This window comes from Siphateles boraxobius, unplaced genomic scaffold, assembly GCF_051911475.1.
Source record: "Siphateles boraxobius isolate OS27281-9 unplaced genomic scaffold, OSU_SipBor_1 65, whole genome shotgun sequence".
NCBI lineage: Eukaryota > Metazoa > Chordata > Actinopteri > Cypriniformes > Leuciscidae > Siphateles > Siphateles boraxobius.
In genome coordinates, this window is record NW_027509192.1 from 17905450 (window position 1) to 17926379 (window position 20930).

Consider the following 20930-nt stretch of genomic DNA (forward strand, 5'->3'; position numbering starts at 1 on the left):
CATTTAATTTTGTATTTAACAATACTATTACAACATTACTTTCCTGTTATCTCTGTAAAGCTGCTTACAATCTGTATTGTAAAAAGCGCTATATAAATAAAGGTGACTTGACTTACAAAACAAAATTAAAATAGCACAAAAGGACTACTTCAATATTTTGCCGTTCATAAAAGTATGCATTGTTATACTTGAAATAGAGAAAAGAAAGGTTACGTTGGTAAACATAATTGATTGTAACCTTATCATTGTTACTTAACATTTTTATAGGAAAAAAATATTTTAACAGTATTATAAAAATCGTCATAAATTGTTTCTGTAAATTCTGTAATTTGACTGGCTTCATTGTATTTTTCACCATACAGTATACTTATTAGTCATTGGTCTGATATTAGTCAATTTACAGTTAACTAAGTAAGCATTATATATTATTTTACCATTAAATTTCAGGTTATTTTTACAGCATTATCTTAACTGCTCACTGTAAAGGTCAGAGTCAAGTTCTTTCTACACAAAGCATAACTTCAGCCTATCTCAATCCTTCAACTTCAATTGTCTTCAATGTCACTGTAAATAACTCTGAAAAGCCACTTGCTTTCCACTTTGAGACATGTTGTAAACTGATTTTTTTGAGCAGTGCAAGCCAGGGAGGGAAATTGTGCCTTTTATTGTAATATGCTCCCTAGGGGCGGTTGGGGTTGAACTGGTATACAGTACCTGCAACCAGTGTTTCAGTGTTCATGAACTGAAGAACATTTCCTGTTGCGTTATCAGACTCTCAGAGCTGTTGGTTTTGAGATGTCATTTTACTCAAAGATTCGGTGGGAATGGCCTGTGATCTGTGGCCTGTGGCTGTAATCTGATTTTGTATAAGATTCTGCCTTCTGTGAATTTCAGTTGTCATCATTACCAGGTAATGAGAGTTTACATGCTGGTACTGGTTTCTCTCTGATTCCATCAAGTAGTGTCAGTTTCACTCTGATAAATCATCAGGATGTCAAAAGGATTTTTTATCATTATTGATCTGTATTTTTTTCTAAATATCTCATTACCTAAATCTCATTCTCATAACTGTAATGTGAAACATATATTATTTACATTTTAAAGTATACATTACTGTAGTAGTAGTAGTTAAATGTTATACTAGAAGTAAAAGTTCTTATAGTAGAAGTTAAATTGACTGAAATGTCAGACAGGCTAGGCTACCTCTCTTTTTTCATTTTTTATGCACAATATTTATTTATCTATTTTTCTGGGCAATTGGCATGCAATTATTCAACTATTTTAACCCATCCACCTTCTTTGGTTGCACTTTATTTTACAGTATGTGCTCCTTCAATGTATTTACTGAGTAATATAAGCCAGCTTCATGAGTTCAGGTTCAATTTAGTGGTAGGTTCGGGGATAGTAGGCCTACCTAGTTATATTCAGTTGTAATTACAATAAGTAGTCTACATATGTACGTAGAATAGGACTGTAAAATAAGCGGCTATTAAAAAGTTAGTCTCAAGATAAGAACTGGTCTTTTAGAAGCTAGCTTGTTGGCAAAAAAATTTAAATAAATAAATAAAGTTGATTAAGATTTTTTTTTAACTGGGAAATGCACGGCTAAAGTAGTTCCGGGCAGGTCTTGACCGCTCAGTTCCATATCACCAAATTATTTCAGTCATTTCATATGTTTGAAAGCAAAACCCACAACGACACTGATCGAGGAATAGTATTAAAAACGTCCCGGGTTACGTATGTAACCCTAGTTCCCCGAAGGGACGGACGCTGCGTGTAATCGCAGTGGGAACGCCCCCCAGCGTAAGGCGTCTGAAGCATGAATGAAATCAGTCAAAGGAGAAAATGGAGCGTCACAGCAAGTGACGTCATTGACCAGGAAGCTATAAATATCCCCTGAATACACAAGCCGCCAGCTTCTAATGTTACTGAAGCAAGCGACCCAAGGGGACGCCGGGAGTATGGCAGGACACGCAGCGTCCGTCCCTTCGGGGAACTAGGATTACATACGCAACCCGGGACGTTCCACTTCAGGGACTACCGCTGCGTGTAATCGCAGTGGGAACGCAATACCCACATCCCCATACGAACAGGTCCCCGTAGTGTGTGACTAGGAGACACAAGCCGAAGAGAGAACCTGAGCCCCAGGAGTGGAGCTAAAATCGAGAGAATAAAACCTGACGAAAGTGTGCGGTGAGGACCAGCCTGCCGCATCACAAACGTCCTGAAGAGAAGCCCCTGAAAGAAGAGCTGTAGAGGCAGCCATACTCTTGGTAGAATGGGCCCTGACAGCCAAAGGTGAAGTTTGACCGGCCGAAACGTAAGCGAGTGAGATGGCCTCGACCACCCACTTGCTCATCCTTTGCTTAGATGCAGGACACCCCTTCTTAGGTGACCCAAAACAGACGAAGAACTGTTCCGATTTCCTCCACAGGGCAGCTCTGTGGACATAAGCATCTAAAGCCCTAACGGGACACAGCAAATTCAATTTTTCCTGGTCTGACGTCAAAAAAGGCGGAGGACAGAAGGCCTGCAGTACTATAGGTTTAACGGAAGTGGTTGGCACCTTAGGAACATACCCTGGTCTAGGACAGAGAAAAGCCTTAACCGAACCAGGAGCAAATTCCAGGCACGAGGGAGCCACCGAGAGTGCTTGAATATCTCCAATTCTTTTTAGAGACGAGATAGCCAGAAGAAGGATAGTCTTAAGTGTAAGGAACTTTTCCGAAACTTCCTCTATGGGCTCGAAAGGAGCTAGGGAGAGACCCTCTAAGCCAATGACCATACTCGGGCCGGCCAGAACGGGGCTATTAACAGAAGACTGAGCCCGTCCCGGCGAACCCTCTCCAGAACTCCCGGGAGCAGAGCGATCGGGGGAAAAGCATACAAGCGTGACCTCGGCCACGGATGTACCATCGCGTCCAACCCCAGAGGGGCTGGTTGGCTGAGAGAGAACCATAGTGGACAGTGAGATGTCTCTCGGGAAGCAAATAGGTCTACCTCGGCACGACCGAAATGCTCCCATAGGAGCTCCACCACCTCGGGGTGAAGACTCCATTCCCCGGGCCTCGGCCCCTGTCTCGACAGGATGTCTGCCCCCTGATTTAAATACCCCGGGAGATAAATAGCTCTCAGAGAAAGAATTTTCCCCTGGGACCATAGAAGGATCTGACGTGCCAGTTTGTACAGCGGGCGAGAACGCAGACCCCCCTGATGGTTGATATAAGAGACCACCGACGTGTTGTCTGTTCGGACAAGGACGTGGTGGCCCCTTAGGTCTGGGAGGAAGTGTTTCAGAGCCTGAAATACTGCCAACATCTCTAGACAATTTATGTGCCATAGACGGTGATGGTCCTTCCACAGACCCCGAGCTGGGCGACCACTCATGATCGCTCCCCAACCCGTGAGAGAGGCATCTGTCGTTAGCAAAACGCGACGACAAGGAGCTCCCAACACAGGTCCTTGGGACAGAAAGCAAGGATCTTTCCACATAACCAGGGCGCGATGACACCGTCGCGAACTCATGATCATGCGAAAAGGATCTCCCTTCGGGGAGAAACCCTTGGTTCTGAGCCACCACTGTAATGGTCTCATGTGCAGGAGGCCAAAGGGTATCACGTTGGACGCAGCCGCCATGAGACCTAACAGTCTCTGGAACTGTTTTACGGTGGAGGAGTGGCCTAGCTTGACCTGATATACTGCGGCGAGAATCAAAGCAACACGAGCAGGTGACAATCGTGCCTGCATCGTCGTCGAATCCCATACTACACCAAGAAAGGTGGTTCTCTGTAATGGAGAAAGAACACTCTTCTTGGCGTTGAGCCTCAACCCCAATCTTTTGATGTGAGCAAGAACAGCATCTCGATGCCGAACCGCCTGCTGTTCCGACTGAGCTAGAATTAACCAATCGTCTATATAGTTCAGAATACGGATGCCCTGCAGCCTGAGCGGAGCTATAGCAGCATCCATACACTTCGTGAACGTGCGGGGTGACAGTGCTAGGCCAAACGGAAGAACCCGATATTGGTACGCTTCGCCCCCGAAAGCGAACCTCAGGAACTTCCTGTGTTGAGGGAGGATTGAAACATGGAAGTAGGCGTCCTTTAGATCTATCGTGACAAACCAGTCCTCGAATCTGATTTGTGACACGATCTGCTTTAGAGTGAGCATTTTGAATTTGAGCTTCCCAACAGTGCGATTTAAGAGACGCAGATCTAGAATGAGACGCAGCCCTCCATCTTTTTTCGGAACGATGAAGTACCGGCTGTAATATCCTAACTCCCTGCTGGGTGGAGGAATCCGTTCTATAGCTTCTTTCTGAAGCAGAGTTTTTACCTCCTGTTCTAATACCAGAGCCTGCTCGGGGCCCACCACAGTAGGCAGAACCCCTCTGAACCGAGGTGGACGCGTTCTGAACTGAATAGCGTACCCGTTCTTTATGATATTCAGGACCCACTGAGAAATATTTCCCATATTTCCCGGAATGGGAAGCATTTCCCATTCCGCCAGGAACTCTACTAAGGGAACCAGCCTCTCGAGGCTGGCCTCTGGATGAACATCCCGAGTGACAGACGCAGCGCCCTGTAACATACTGGCAGGAAACAGCTGGTCTGAGCACTTCACAACCCTCCTCAGAGGGGGCGAGCGTCCCTCGGGAAACCGCTCACGAGTCTCTCTACGCCCTGTATAGGCAGGGTTAGTAGAACAGACCCCTGAGGGCATCGAGAAAGACAGGGCACCGTGATCTTGTGCGGTGAACTCAAGTCTTTCCCGATGGGGACCACCCTCAGAGTCCTGACGTTCAGCACGTCAGGATTTTTTCGACGTGGCCTTCCTAGCGATAATGACTGTCCTCAGATCAGTCCTGCCCCGAGAAGGCCGCGCCGGAGAGCGCCCCACCTCGTCCCTCCAGTCTCTCTGCGGGGGGGCACGAGACGCGACACTCCGTTTCTGCTGTGCTCTTTTGCAGGTCGAACTCGACGGCTGGGACTGCCCACGTTCAGCAGCCCCAGTGACACGCACTTTAAGAGGGATGTATTTATGAAAAGCAGCTGCCTGTTTTTTCTCTTCCTGGAACCTCTCCGTGACAGAAAGAAGAGCGTCACCGAAGAGGCCCGCAGGCGAAACGGGAGCATTTAAAAGGAGAGATTTGTCTTTCTCTTTCATGGAGGTCTGACTCAACCATAAGTGCCTTTCTGTGGCCACCATGGCTGCCATAGACCGACTGATAGATTTTGCGGTCTCTCTGGTAGCACGAAGAGTGAGATTGGCAGTCTGCCTGAGTTCGCTAATCATATCAGCGGAAATTTCTCCCCCCTCGCACGCATCTTTTAGCAGGTCGGCCTGATAAGCCTGCATAATAGCCATCGTATGTAGACAAGCAGCCGCCTGCCCAGCCGCCGAGTAAGCCTTGCCTACCAGCACAGAGGTATTTTTTAGTGGTCTCGATGGAAGAGCCGGTACTTTAAGTGAAGACGACGAAGCCGGCGAGAGATAGCTCGCGAGCGTCTCCTCTGCCTTCGGCATCGTCACATAACCAGCAGATTTAGCACCAGAAATGTTACCATAAGCATTAGACTGATTAGTGTAAATCCTGCTAGAAACCGGTCTAACCCAGGTCTTTGAAACCTCAGCATGAAGGTCTGGGAAGAACGGTAGGCACCGGCGAGAAGGTTGAGGTGATGCAGACAGAAATCTATCGTCTAGTTTACTTTTATTTCTAGACTGCTGTCTATCAGTTGGCCAATCGATACTAAGTTTTTCAACAGCGCCTGATAACACATACATCAAACCTTCATCATTTGCAGTATAATGTGGCAAAGTAGTTTCCTCGGATGCAAAGCTTTCGACATCCAGCTCCTCAGAACTGGACAATCTTAAATCAACATCATCATGTGCAGAAGTAACCACCGCTGCGCGTGCTTCCAGAGCCGGGTAAGAGGCACTGGATCCCGCCGGAGAAAGCTGAGATAGGGCGGGGCCCGTCTCAACGTCGCCGGTGCGATCCATCTGCGAGCCCCAAGACAAACGCCGCCACTCTGCCTCAACAGAAGCGGGACCCGAGCCTCGGGGTGCTCGCAGCATACCGCTCTCCTCGAAGAGCGATCGCCGGGAGCGCAGAGTTCTCAGAGGAAAACGCTCACAATGCTCACAATCGACTCCCTCGAAGGGCCGATTGGGCATGCTGAACTCCCAAACAAGCCACACATAGCTGGTGTGAATCCCCACCCGTGATGTATCGTGTACAGGGGGAAACACACTTCTTATACTGCTCGCTCATATTCTTGGTTTTTTTATATATATATATATATATATATATATATATATATATATATATATAGTGATAAACATTAACCCTTTCCTGACAGAACAGACAAACACAATCGAGATTTCAGTTCACACACACAGAGCGCTGCTGAAGTAACAGAAGCTGGCGGCTTGTGTATTCAGGGGATATTTATAGCTTCCTGGTCAATGACGTCACTTGCTGTGACGCTCCATTTTCTCCTTTGACTGATTTCATTCATGCTTCAGACGCGTTACGCTGGGGGGCGTTCCCACTGCGATTACACGCAGCGGTAGTCCCTGAAGGGGAGAGCAATTATTTCCACGTTTTGTTGGCACAAAATTACATTTTATTATGTAGGCCTATTATGCATTTGTTGTTAGTTGTGGAAAAGCTCTTTCTCGCGCAGTGCTCGCTCTCTCTCCCACGCAAACGCACAGTACGGACTCACTCACACTCGCGCGTTGTCAGCGCTGCTCTGGCGATTTTATCAGTAAAATAGTTTAGCAGCTTAAAAGCTACATGACGTTTCTCACTAGTTGCGAGGTGCAGATAAACCTAGTTTCGCTATTAGTAGACGCTGGTGGTGCCGTCCACGGTTGAGAGACACACAGACTAAGGTAATTCACTCACGCTTACGCTCTCTCTCTCTCTCTCTCTCTCTCTCTCTCTCTCTCTCATAACTGCAAAAAGTCTGCTATCACTGGCTCAAGTCTACTAACTAGCTCTAAAATAATGTTTTGGAATTAGCAACGGATGTGATGGAATGCGTAAGAAATTAGTCCCACATTACATACATACAATACATTTTGTCTGACCATGTAACTTGTAGTATATAAATTATAATTACTACCACCACTACCAATATTACTAATCTATTAGGCTGCTACAAGGCTAAGGGGTTTCGGGTGTATGCTCCCTGTAAGAAATTTTTTTGCATTTTAATGTTAAATTCATCAATTTGGTGCACTTTGAGAGTTCAAAATTAAAAGCTCCAACCCATATTCAGTGTGCAAATTGAACAAAGAAAAATTCAAACCTCTTTTAGTTACAGTGTCTGTCTACATTACACTACTACATAATAATAGTTATAATATTAATCCCATGACAGTAATGTTATTATAATATTGTAAAACAAATGCACTGAAAAATAAAGGAAACTTTCATAATTAGTTTTGTTATTAAAAAGTTTTAGTTTGAGTTTTATTAAAAATCTTAAACTGTTAGGTAGCAAAATGTTTTTTAGTAATTCTGTCAATTGCACTAAGGTTAGATTTCATTGAAGGTAAATTGGAGCGGCCACACTGAGCTGTGCGTAACGCCCTCAGACGTGAAGTGAACGAGACAGAGGCTGTCCGGTACTGTCTGAAATTGTTAACTCTGTGGCGATACATGTGCAAAACAGATTTAACTATCATAAAGTCAATCAGGATACATAACACAGCCTACTATAGGCCTACACTAACCCCCCCCCCCCCCCCCCCCCCCAAGAATCCCACCCCCTCTCACAATATAGTTCCCACGTCCCTGCCTGTGCACAATACTAAGTAAATTTATTTCGTCCTTAGTGGCTGAGATGAGAAGACTTACCTCTAATACTGGGCTTTCTTTTTATCTTGTTGCTTTCTCCGTTTTCGTCCCTGTGCACCAGACGGTTTCGATCAACGCGCCAGCAGCTGAGCACTTACCTAACCTAACGTAACGTAACCCCCGTCCGGAAATGATCGACAATAATCATCAATTCAATCTATTAATCAGGTTGATAAGTAATTAAACGTGTGGCTGAGGGGGCGCCTTAGGATGATCATGTTTAATAAACATGTTTTTGTTTCGCTTGTCATTCTAATTCTGTGATTAAAGGGAAGTAGGCCAAGGGCGACACTAGAGGGCGCCCGCGCCCCCAACACATTTGTCGCCGTAGGCAATCGCCTAGTTCACCTATAGCAATCGCCGGCCCTGTGTGTAACCTCGGTATTAAAGTCACGATTTGGTACAGCAGGGGCGAGAAAAAACTAAACACAAAATTGCTTCTTTTTTATTAAAAAGCGGGTTTAAAAAAAAAGTCTATATTTTCAATAAATTCTATAACTCAAAATTTCTTAAGGATAAAAAAAAAATCGATCTTACCTAATGCTGTAAACTATATGGGTAGCCCTTAATTACACATTACTATAAGGTTACAATTAACAACAGAGCCCAAATTATTAAATTCAGTTGCTATTTATTTTTAGGTAATAATCAACACTCGCAGTTGAAACACTGGTTGACAGATGTATACCAATCTATCTCTTGTTCTTCTGCGCTTTTTACTGGTAGAAAACAGCGTTGCATTGCCGTGCGGATTGGAGTGTGGATCGCGGATCGCCTGTGACTGAATGTGCTCGTCATGTGACTGCATCCACCGATGCAGGACGATTGTTTCAGGACGAAAATATGTACCGTTACACCCCTAGTAAAAAGCAAAGGCAGATAAATAAATACTGTCCTTCGGTAAAGATCCGACTCTCTTTTCTCACCCAAGATTAACAGCACCCATTAACTAACGCTCAGCACTTTTTTCCCTCGTCTGTTGTAATCTTGGTGGATGGCTGCTGTTAAATGTAATTAGTTTTGGCTGCTAATAATTGAATGTCTCTCAACAAGGGAATCACTGACTCATGGCCACAGAAAACTTGTCTTAGTGGAAGGATCACTCACTTTCTCGCACTGAATCTGCTGTAGACGCTGAAGCTTTAAACTCGCTGTATATCCTTGAGCTTGAATCTCCCAGATGTTGAAGGAAAGGGTCGTATCGCCCGAGGAAGAATTCTTCAGTTTAAACTCCGGTGAGATGAACGGGTGAAGAGGTTGAGCAGTCTAGACTACATCTCTCAGGCGGATATTCACTTAAGATCTTGAACTTGTAGCTTTTGTGTTTACATAATAGATTTTCTGTTTTTTTAATATATCGTGATTGCAATACTCGTAAACAAACCACAGAAATGTTCTGAGGTGTTGCAATTTTCCAGTCATCCTGTTCACAGTGTTCATTGACTTTGCCCTTGAGATATTCAGCAACCTTCTTTGTAGGACAATAAAAGCATCATCCGTTAATGAACACTCCACTGTCATTCATCAGCTCACAATGGGACCCAAAAGATGCTTCACATTTGTTTTGATCCCATCATGTGGCCTTATGGTAAAAAAGGTTTTTTATATTTCTGAATGGGGTTTTCTGTGTTACAGCCCTTGGAATTGGTTCTTAAAGTTCACTGTTTTTAGCTTTTGTTTACAAAGGTTAAATTGGAGCCTTGAAAATGATTTACACTAATGGGTTAAAGCTTTAGATTTCATTTCACAGGGACACCGCACAAATAGCCTAGGTGGCAGTAATAATAATGCTCAAATGAATTTCGGTGGAATGGATATGATGGTTGATATTGGTCTTATTTGCAGAGATGAAATCGATGTTTGGTGACGGGAGAAAAAGAAATGAGGTTTTCATTGGGAATGCATTCTAAAAGATTCAATTGAATTGTAGAGTAGAGGTGAATGAGCTAAGGAAATAGAGAACATTAAAATGGTGAATATGTTCTAACTGGAGATGTGTTCAAGTACCTTGACTATTCGGAAGTGTCAGACCAGCATAATAACAAGAGCCTTCTTAACCTCATACTGTATTTTTTCTTAATTTCTTCGTCTTTTTTTTTTACCAAACCACTTTCACAAAGTAAATTTTTAAATGTTTGATGCACAAAGCAATAATGCACGCTATACGCTCTTGGTAGAATGCCATGTGGTGCAACTCTCCGAAAACATAATATTTATGAATTATTAGTTCAGCGTATTTGTAAAAAATACATTTACCTTGAAAAATAAATTTAAAAACATTTTTAGAAAATATGTGCAAACTTACCTGTATTGAAGGTGTTTGGAAATTCTTTAGGCCTATTACTTTTTACTTTGTGGTTACACCACGTGGCATTTTTACAGTCATTATATTGTAGGCTAACTTTTCTTGAAAATGTCGTTAAACATTATGAAACCAACATGAATACAATGCAACTCGATTTTTGTGCACTGAGACATTGTGTATCTCCTCATCATGTTGTCTTTTATAAACATCTTCAGGCAGAGTTGTTTGGCTCAGGTTGTTGTTTTGTTGTTGTTTGCATGATCCGTTTGCCGGGATGAATACAAAGTGTTTTTGTCCCCTGCGGCTAAACCACAGATTTGAGCAGTAACACTTATTTTGGTGCCTGACCTTAGCAAGCATTTGTTATTTTCCTTCTTCCTCTGATGCACAGCTCGTCTCACCACCTGCTTACATCCCACACACTATTTTTTTTGCATTTGCACAATGAGCGTTATAACATTTGCTGTAGTTCAGTGTACTTACGTTTGCGTACGTCCCCTTGTCCTTATAAACACAACGTGATTAGGTTAGAAGAGTAGAGGTTATATCAGTGGTTCTCAAACTTTTTCGGTCATTCCCTACTTTGAACAAGGGGGAATTTTCAAGCCCCATCGCCCCAGCACAATGCTAATGAAATGCGCAACAAGCTTAAAATGTTCCAATTTATTGAAGTAACAAGTAGTATCAGTATAGTAACAAGTTGTATCTAAATACAAACTATCTACAGAAAATAACAGCAAATTCAAAAATAAAGAAAATAAAAGTGCAGCTGTATCATAACTTGCATGAAATTCAAAAATAGAGAAAATAAAAGTGCAGTTGTGCCAAAATTTGTATCAAGTTCAAAAATAGAAAAGAAATAAAAGTGCCACTCGTCATAGCATCAGCACCCCCTGGTTGGGGGCTGTGGACTAACATAATATTGTAGCCTACGTAAAAATGTGAAATAAAAAAAATATATATATTACACATATTAAAATAGACATAACATACTGTGTTTGATATGGGATTAAAATGATGGGCAGTGTATAAGAAACTAATGATTAATTATTTTAATATTCCTTTGTTCCGATCGGAGCATGTGAGCGGAGAGAGAGAGCATTTCTGAAAATTCCGTCGCTCGCTCATTCCGCTCAGGCTCGCTCAACCCAGAATGCCCTGCTGGTTCGAAAATATGTGGAATAAGGGCTGTCTCCGACTAAAGTTTTTCTCTAGTCGATTAGTAGTTGTTCATTTAAGCTATTAGTGGACAAATCACCCCTTTATATTGATTTAATTACTTAAATAGGCTATACAGGATAATGAGCGTTATATTGCCGCACTCAAGCGCACGAGCGCACCCATAAAGCTTTCCACAAAGAACCGGCAAAAGTAATGATTATGAATGTGTAAAAAATAGCAAGGAGACATTTAATTGTTTATTAATAAACTGGTGTTTTCTGTGTCGCTGCAAAGATGAAGTTGACGATGCGGACTCGCCATCAACGAATTAAGATATAAAGGCATAAAAAGGAAAATTTTCTTCCGTTTGGCGCGCCCCGCCGGTCACGTCTCTATCCCTACCAGTGGGGCACGCCCCACACTTTGAGAACCGCTGGGTTATACTAATCACACTTTACAGTTTTTATCAGTTGTACAGGTGGCGGAAAGTGAACTAGAATCAAGTAAGGCCTTCATAAGTGCCTGAGCGTGTCTTTATGTTCATTGCTTTGATAAATGTGCGCCTAACTTCTGTATTAATAGGGGCTTTTGCACTGGAGGAACCTTTTCATAGTTCCTAGAACTATTGGCAGAAGTATCCGGATTTTGGTGTGTTCTGGCAGGAACTGGGAACGATTTTAGGTCTAGGAATTCCTTTTGGAGGAACTAATTTATCTCCTACTTCAGAGTCGGGTCTAAACCAGCACTATAGGAACTACCAGTGACGTTAGTGAACGCTGATTGGCCGAACGTATGTGAAACACCAACACCCGCCACCAACACAAAAGCTGCGTGTAAACAGATTATTGCCTATACAGGCCTGATAGCGCTCCGGCGCCACGCCGGATTTCCGGCGTACAGGCGTGTCTGCGAAAAAAAAAAAAAAAAGCAACAGCAAAAGAAGCGGAGTTCAACCAATCATAGCGCTGGGTTCATTCCCCAAATAGCAAGCGGGTATGATTAAAAGATGCGTAAGGCCTATCATTAAAAAGAGACTGAAAATCGACAGCAATAAAGAATCCCGCTCGATCCCGCTTCCACTCCCGCGGCCGCCTCTGACTGAGTTCATGAGCGAGGACAGTAGGCTACAGTAGTCACGGCACTTCTGACTCCTGAAGGTAAACGGGCTGGGGTGGATGTGGAAAGTTGAAGTATTGTATTGAGTTAACTTAATCTGGATTCTATTATCACACGGAGTGATCGCAATCGCATGGGTTATCTTAAAATACTCCGTCATTCATGTCACTCAGATAAGATGAAGACATCATACAGCCATGCAAATTATAAAAAGTTTAAGTTTTGATGAACAATAAATCTAAATAAAATTAAGATCGCTATGGCTTACTGATTATGAAAGTGCTGTGATTTGCGGATTAATTTACTGATAAGCGCGAGTCTGCAAACAGGTGTTTATTTATTCATTCTCAGTGTTGAGAAACGTAGCCTGCATGTGTTACGTTATTGTGTTATAATAACTAAAGTACCTAATTATGTTACGTAATAATTTTTTATGAAAACTAGCGCGTTACTTGTGGATAAGAAACGATACTCGGTTACTTACGTAACCTCGGTTCTCTTACGAGAGGTTCTCTCGTATTGCGTAAGTTTAGCTTACGCTACGGGAAAGATTCATCTTCTCGAGATACTGAAGCCAAAAAATTATCCTTAATTTTGTATTCCTTGTCAACGCAGTGCAGCAGCTAGCAGACCTAGAGCAGGCCATCTTGCGTGCTCATTGGCTGCCCTGCGGGCAACTGCTGCAGCCTACCAGTGAGCCCGGCGTGACGTCACGCCCAATGAAGGGCGCCCGCGCCTTCATAGCGTCACAGCCCGCCAGAATGGGCGTGGCTTAGCGTATAACACTAGGGGCTGTAGGCTGACTTCCCTGGTTTTCGTCGACTGAAGCGAAGTCGCTCGTGGCGCGAGCACGGCCGGTTACGCAATACTCGTTCCCTCTCTAGAGAGAACCGAGTTTACGTTAGTAACCGAGTATCGTTCTCTTACGAGAGGTTCTCTCGTATTGCGTAAGTTTAGCTTACGCTACGGGAACACTTTGTCAACGCCGTGCGCGCCAAGCATCCACATGAGACCCCGAGCTTTCAGGGGAACCCCATAAGTGGAAAAAATAAGGTGGCCAGCCATCACTTGTACATTAGCACACATTAGGAATACAGAGAAGCGCGCCGGTCTGTATAGGCACATGGCACATACCCTACTTAGTGCAGCTCAACCAGGAGAGCTGAGTCATGTGAGAGTGATCTGAGCAGGAGATCTGGGCAGAATACACCTCTCCTTCAGACTGACAACAGTTTAGCCTGCAAGGCAGGAACTTCTAGGTTATAAAACCTGACAAAGGTAGACGGGGAGCTCCAGCCCGCCGCTACACATATGTTATGGATAGAAATTCCACTGGACAATGCCCACGAAGAGGCCACGCCTCTCGTGCAATGAACCCTGATGCCCAGAGGGCATTGCAGACCTTTTGACGCGTAAGCGGCCGCTATAGCGTCTACTATCCATCTGGACAGGCTCTGTTTCGAGGAGGCGAGACCCTTGGTGCGCCCACCAAACGAAACAAAAAGCTGTTCCGAACGCCTGAAGGAGGCGGAGCGCGTAATGTCAAACCTCAGCACTCTGACAGGGCAGAGGAGATTCACATCACCTTCGCTGTCAGATGCTGGGAGAGCTGACAACGAAATAACTTGCGCTCTGAATGGAGTGCCCATCACTTTAGGGACATCGCCATGTCTAGGTCTGAGGATGACTTTAGAGTCATTCGGTCCGAACTCAAGACACGACGCGCTGACAGACAGCACATGCAGGTCCCCTACACGTTTTACTGACGACAGTGCAGTCAGAAAGACGGTTTTCAGTGATAGATATTTCAACCCCACGGTGTCTAGTGGTTCAAATGGAAAAGCTTTCAGGGCCTCGAGTACCAATGAAAGATCCCACATGGGAACCGACGGGGGGCGCGGCGGATTCATCCTTCTAGCTCCTCTAAGGAAGCGGATGGCCAACTCGTGTCTTACCAATGACTGGCCGTGCGTCGATTCTGCGAACGCTGCCACGGCCGCCACGTATACATTGAGCGTGGATGGGGACCTTCCCTTATCCAACAGCTCTTGTAGGAAGGTGAGCAGATGCGCCACCCCGCATGTCCGCGGTTCCAGATCTCTGTCGGTGCACCATCCAGAGAACACCGACCATTTAGACGCGTAGAGCCTTCTCGTGGAAGGGGCTCTAGACTGCGTGATCGTGTTCATCACTCCTTCTGGCAGGGCAACGAGTACCCGTTGATCAACCATAAATGCAGAGACCAGCGCTCTGGATTGGGATGCCAGATCGTGCCGCGAGCCTGAGAGAGGAGATCTGCTCTCCCCGGATTCGGCCACGGAGCTGTATGTGACAGCCCTGCTAGTTCCGGGAACCAAATCTGATTCTCCCAACGCGGGGCTATGAGGAGCACCGAGTGGCGCGTTTCCCTGATTCTCTTGATCACCTGTGGCAACAGATAGACCGGAGGGAAAGCATATAGCGGGAGGCTGGGCCAAACCTGGGCCAGCGCATCCTCGTCCTTCGAACAGACCGTCGGGCATTGAGCGTTGTCTTTTGACGCAAATAGGTCGACTTCCGCTCTGCCGAATAGGCGCCACAGTTTCTGGACCGTTTGGGGTGCAGGGACCATTCCCCTGGGGGAACATTGTCCCTGGACAGTTTGTCTGGGCCGTCGTTCAAATGGCCAGGCACATGCGCCGCCCTCAGCGAGCGCAGGTGCATCGGAGACCAAATAAGGAGGCGTTCCGTCAGATTGCAGAGATTTCTGGATCTGACACCGCCCTGACGGTTTACATAGGATACCACAGACATGTTGTCCGAGCGGACAAGAACATGCTGGTCCTGTATGAATGGGAGGAAGCACTTCAGCGCGTTCTCGACCGCTATCATTTCCAGACAGTTTATGTGAAAACCCTTCTCCTGGTCTGACCACTGGCCAAAGGCCGGTCTGCCCTCGAACAGTGCGCCCCAACCCGAGTTGGACGCGTCTGACGAGATGACTTTACGATAAGAGTTGGTTCCCATCATTACTCCCTGCTGGTACCAAGCTTTCCAGATGACTGAGAAGCACTGTTCTGTGAGATAGCAGTTCTGTCTCTGACTGTGGCAATATCAGCCAATCGTCCAGATAGTTCATTATTCGCAGCCCCTGACTTCTCAGGGGGGCGAGCGCCGTGTCCATGCACTTCGTAAATGTACAGGGTGCCAGGGACAGGCCGAACGGCAGGACGGTGTAATGATATACCTGACCGTCGAAGGCGAATCTCAAAAATTGCCTATGACGGGGTACTATCTGAATCTGAAAATAGGCATCCTTCAGATCTAGAGAAATAAACCAGTCCCTCGGGCGAACGTGCGTGAGTATTTTCCTGGTCGTAAGCATTTTGAACGGTCTTTTCGCAAGCACTTAGTTCAAATGTCTCAGATCTAGGATAGGTCTGAAGGCTCCGTCCTTCTTGGGTACGAGAAAATATCGGCTGTAAAAGCCTGACTCGCTCAGAGAAGGCGGTACCTTTTCTATAGCCCCTTTGCACAGCAGCTTTGCTATTTCTGCGTGAAGTAGGTGTGCTCGGTTCTGGGCAATGGCTGCACGCTGAAAAGCCGAGATTGATTTATGTGAGATGTCCCAATCATAAGGGATGGGGAACAGTCTTTTGTCATTTTTTTACGCGCGAGCAGCGCTCCGGGCGGGAAAGCTTCCTGTAAGCGTGAGCGCGTGTGCGCGGGCACGAGACTTACAAGTGTATTTGATGCCCCGATCATAATGGATGGGGAGCGTTTTATTAATGCCCTGCGTTTTGTGATAACACTTAAACGCGCAGGCGGAGCCCGGGGGGAGGTTAGTGTTAGCAAGCGTGAACGCACTCAGGCGGGCACGAGACTTACATTCATAACCTGCTTTCTTTTGTGAAACTGACCCGGAGCCGAAAGCGCGGCGCGCGCGGTCTCGGTTCTGGGCAATGGCTGCTCGCTGAAAGCCGAGACCGGCTGATTTATATGAGATGTCCCAATCATAAGGGATGGGGAACATTCTTTTTTTTTTTTTTTTTTTTTTCACTTTTTGACGCGCGAGCAGCGCTCCGGGCTGAAAAGCTTCCTGTAAGCGTGAGCGCGTGTGCGCGGGCATGAGACTTACAAGTGTATTTGACGCCCGATCATAATGGATGGGGAGCGTTTTATTAATGCCCTGCGTTTTGTGATAACACTTAAAATGCGCGGGCGGAGCCCGGGGGGAGGTTTGTGTTAGCAAGCGTGAACGCACTCTGGCGGGCACGAGACTTACATCCATAACCTGCTTTCTTTTGTGAAACTGACCCGGAGCCGAAAGCGCGGCGCGCGCGCTCTCGGTTCTGGGCAATGGCTGCTCGCTGAAAGCCGAGACCGGCTGATTTATGTGAGATGTCCCAATCATAAGGGATGGGGAACATTCTTTTTTCACTCTTTGACGCGCGAGCAGCGCTCCGGGTGGAAAAGCTTCCTGTAAGCGTGAGCGCGGGCACGAGACTTACAAGTGTATTTGACGCCCCGATCATAATGGATGGGGAGCGTTTTATTAATGCCTTGCGTTTTGTGATAACGCTTAAACGCGCGGGCGGAGCCCGGGGGGAGGTTTGTGTTAGCAAACGTGAACGCACTCTGGCGGGCACGAGACTTACATTCATAACCTGCTTTCTTGATTGTGTAACAGAGCGGGCAGATAGTGGGCACAGACTTGTGGACACATTTCTTACATTCAACACTCGAGCGGCTTTTCTGCGCTTCATGAGAGTGTGCTCTGCGAGGTTCGGAGTGCTTATGTGTAGTGGTGAACACTGGGGCGTGGGCACTTTCATTACACTTACAACACCGACGGCATGAGACATTTTACTCATTTTGAGATTTTTCTGGGTCGCCGTGAAAACGGCGTTTGTGTGCAGGCGAGAGGGTCAACAGACCGGCTCGTTGGCTGCTAATTGAACCACTGCAGTAGCCTGTTTGAAGGGGACTGACAGGGAATAAACTTAAACACGCATGTCTTTTCGGAGGCGATGTGTCTGTTAGTAAGCGTGAGCGCTCGTGAGCGGGCACGTAACTGACATTATACTCACGTGAGATTTCTCTGGGGTCGCCGCGAAAACGGCGGATGTGTGCAGGCGAGCGGGTTGCATTACCGGCTCGTTGGCTGCCAAATACACCACTGCAGTAGCCTTATCTAAGGGGACTGACATGGCGAGACATTTCGACGGCGGCGCGCAAGCCCGTCCGGGTCATGCAGACAGCTCGAGAGGGCTCTGCATGACGCGCGAACGGGGACACGAGGGCGGGGTAGCTCTCTTGTAACGTAAAGAGAGCTAGCCGCGTGCTCGTACGTGTCCCTCGGCCTCATTCTCAGATGCGACGGCAGTGAGGCTCGTGAGCGGCAGCTGCGCGTCGGTGAGGAGAGGCGGGGGGTGTTGAAGGCTTCGAGTCGAGCCCGCAGGGTCGACAGCGGAAGCGCTTCACAGCCAGAAGTGCGAGGCGTCTTAAAAAAGACACTCGCTGCTCTTTTAGAATAGGTTTTAGAATAGGTTTTAGCAAGGTAAAGGATACGTCGCCGGATAGCGTAGCTCGCACGGATGGCTGAAGGTGGCGAAGACGGCCGGCTTCCTCAGCGCTGACACTCGCTGCTCTTTTAGAATAGGTTTTAGAATAGGTTTTAGCAAGGTAAAGGATACGTCGCCGGATAGCGTAGCTCGCACGGATGGCTGAAGGTGGCGAAGACGGCCGGCTTCCTCAGCGCTCTCCTAAGCTGGCTGTCCGCTGTTCGACGCGGCGGTGGCTTCTCTCAGATCCAGCGATGCGAAGAGCTCGCTGAAGAGACAAAAATCAGGGAAGTCAGCCTACAGCCCCTAGTGTTATACGCTAAGCCACGCCCATTCTGGCGGGCTGTGACCCTATGAAGGCGCGGGCGCCCTTCATTGGGCGTGACGTCACGCCGGGCTCACTGGTAGGCTGCAGCAGTTGCCCGCAGGGCAGCCAATGAGCACGCGAGATGGCCTGCTCTAGGTCTGCTAGCTGCTGCACTGCGTTGACAAGGAATACAAAATTAAGGATAATTTTTTGGCTTCAGTATCTCGAGAAGATGAATCTTTCCCGTAGCGTAAGCTAAACTTACGCAATACGAGAGAACCTCTCGTAAGAGAACCGTTGTATCAGTGCTGCGCGAGCTCTCTCTCCCACAAACACAGACCGCGCGTACAGAGAGAGATGATAATTGTAAAATGAAAATTGACGAACTGTTTTGTTCTTGGTTGTGGTTTTTTTTCCTGTCAAAATGCCAGAAAGCATTTTTTATTATCCATCCCGTGTTTTTAAAATTCGTTAAATGACGGACGTTTTACTATTAACACAGCCCTATGTCAGATTCTTCTAACATATAGGCTACTTGATATTCTTTTTAGAATAAGTGATTCGTTTTGCTATTATTGCTCCTGTGACAGGACTCCCGTCTATTCATTGTCAACTATTTTCTATAAGTATGTTTGTATTGGCTAACGTTTATTCAGCTAATGCGTGTCCTGTTTAAAATGTGCAATGTTCAAATGCAAAGACAGCACGGCACAAATAAAAGCCCTTTTTCCTTTTCTTTTTATCAAGTAGGCTATCATATTTGGATATTGGAATAAAAAATTAAGTAGAACTATCTTAAATGTACAAATGTTTTTTTTTACTGTTTTCTAGGGGTTTCTTAATTTTAGACTAGTTGACCAGCACACATTATTTTGCAATGCAATATTAATCATGAAAAAAATACATTGCAGTGCAGTGCAAGTGAAATTTAGGATTTGGGTCGAAATCAAAAAACTTTAGAAGTCAAGAATTATGAAGATAGGCATGTGTTTTTGTGTGTCTTGCATTCTCAAAAAATAATGACAAAAATATATGACAACAATATAAGAAGACTAGAAGAACAATCGCTCATCACTTTGTGTCAGAAATTAGCGGAGGATAAACTCGCCCTTACGCATCTGTCCCAGGGAAAAAAGTTCAGGCTCAGGATTTTTTTCAACTATCACCCCTGCCTATATATTTAGGCTACTCCAGAAACTAACTCTACGCACATGGAAAACAGTGATAGATGGGCCTCTTAACCTCTACGCTGAGGAGAAGATCCAACCCAACTTTGAGGGGACCAAGCCAAACATGATCATTTATTTCTGCTCAGCTAGCGACACTGGACATCAACCACACGCCATATGCTTATAAATTTTCATTACTGTCTACTTTCTATGTATAACAGTTCTATTTAATAATGTATTAGACAGGGCTGTTAGACAGATCGTAAACTAATGAACACAGAGAATACGAGCACTGTGTGCTCAGGCTCTGGCGTGTGAATGCAGTATGCAACCAGGAAAATGTTTCTTGGTCAAGCCAAGTCACCTTCATTTATATAGCGCTTTTAACAATATGGACTGTTTCAAAGCAGCTTGACAGTGATCATAGGAAATTAAGGTAACAGAGATTGTTTTGGCTCTACAGCAGTTAAAGTGTGATGCTAAACCTAAAGTGTGATGCTTGAATAGAGCATACCTATTTCTCATAAGAATTGTTTTGGCATATTGATAGAGCCAGTAAGTATATATTTGTCTGCTGAGTGTTTCAACTGTTTTTGCCCATACAAGTAAATGGGGTCCAAAACAACACTGGACCCAAGCGGCAACATTCCAATCTGAAAAATGAAGCCAACCCGGAAGTGCGAAAAACGGCAATACATCGAAAATCCGCTAGGGGCAGGTCCTAAAAGGGAGCAAATGTCCATAGACCCCCATGTTAAAATGTCCGTTTTCACCGGTTTTCACAGCATAAATTCATGTTTTTACAGGTTGGTCCCATGGACTTTTATTGTATTTTTCGATAGGTTCCGAGTGCCTGACAACTGTGAGGGGGGTGAATTTTTTTCTAACTCGTTAGTTTAGATCGTATTTAGATATAAAATGTATGACAAATAAGGGCGTGGTTAACTTTGATTGACAGCTTGATTGACAGCTGATAACGGGCTGCGCCTAGTGTAATTCCTGAAATTTGATGTCTCGGCCACGATCTGACACAACACATCATACCACCTCTGTATCCTTTCTGAACATTTGTATTGAAATATCGTACATAAAATTGGTTGCTCTGCTATGAACTACACTAACCGACACTGTAGGAGGACTTCGCTTCATTTTTTCCGGTAACGTTAAGTGACATTCCACTACTATTTCATGTAGTTATTACAATTTAGCGTCAATGTTTGTGGGCAGTGGCACTGCAACAGTTAGCATTAAATCGCCTCAGATAAGATAGCGTCCGAGGTAACTTACTTTACTTATGGTTATAACTGACGTTTGAAACACTGTAAATGCGTCTGCCAAATGAATAAATGTAACATAACATTTAAAATATTCCTACATAGGCTTTATAAAATAAAATGTCACAACCGTCTCTTTTTGTGAGACCAAAGATCGCCCGTTAGATATACATAAGACG

General features: G+C 45.3%; 1 protein-coding gene across 3 annotated transcripts in view; it reads left to right on the forward strand.

Moving 5' to 3' along the window:
- Positions 1–20930, forward strand: part of b4galnt4a (beta-1,4-N-acetyl-galactosaminyl transferase 4a) — a 225297-nt gene that overhangs the window by 24363 nt on the left and 180004 nt on the right. Inside the window, exon 1 of one of the 3 annotated variants that reach the window (XM_077211315.1) lies at positions 6748–6906. The exons of the other annotated variants lie outside the window; for them this stretch is intronic. The gene's annotated coding sequence lies outside the window, so the exon portion shown is untranslated. Of the gene's footprint in view, positions 1–6747; positions 6907–20930 lie in introns of those variants that run through there. 3 annotated transcript variants of the gene reach the window in all.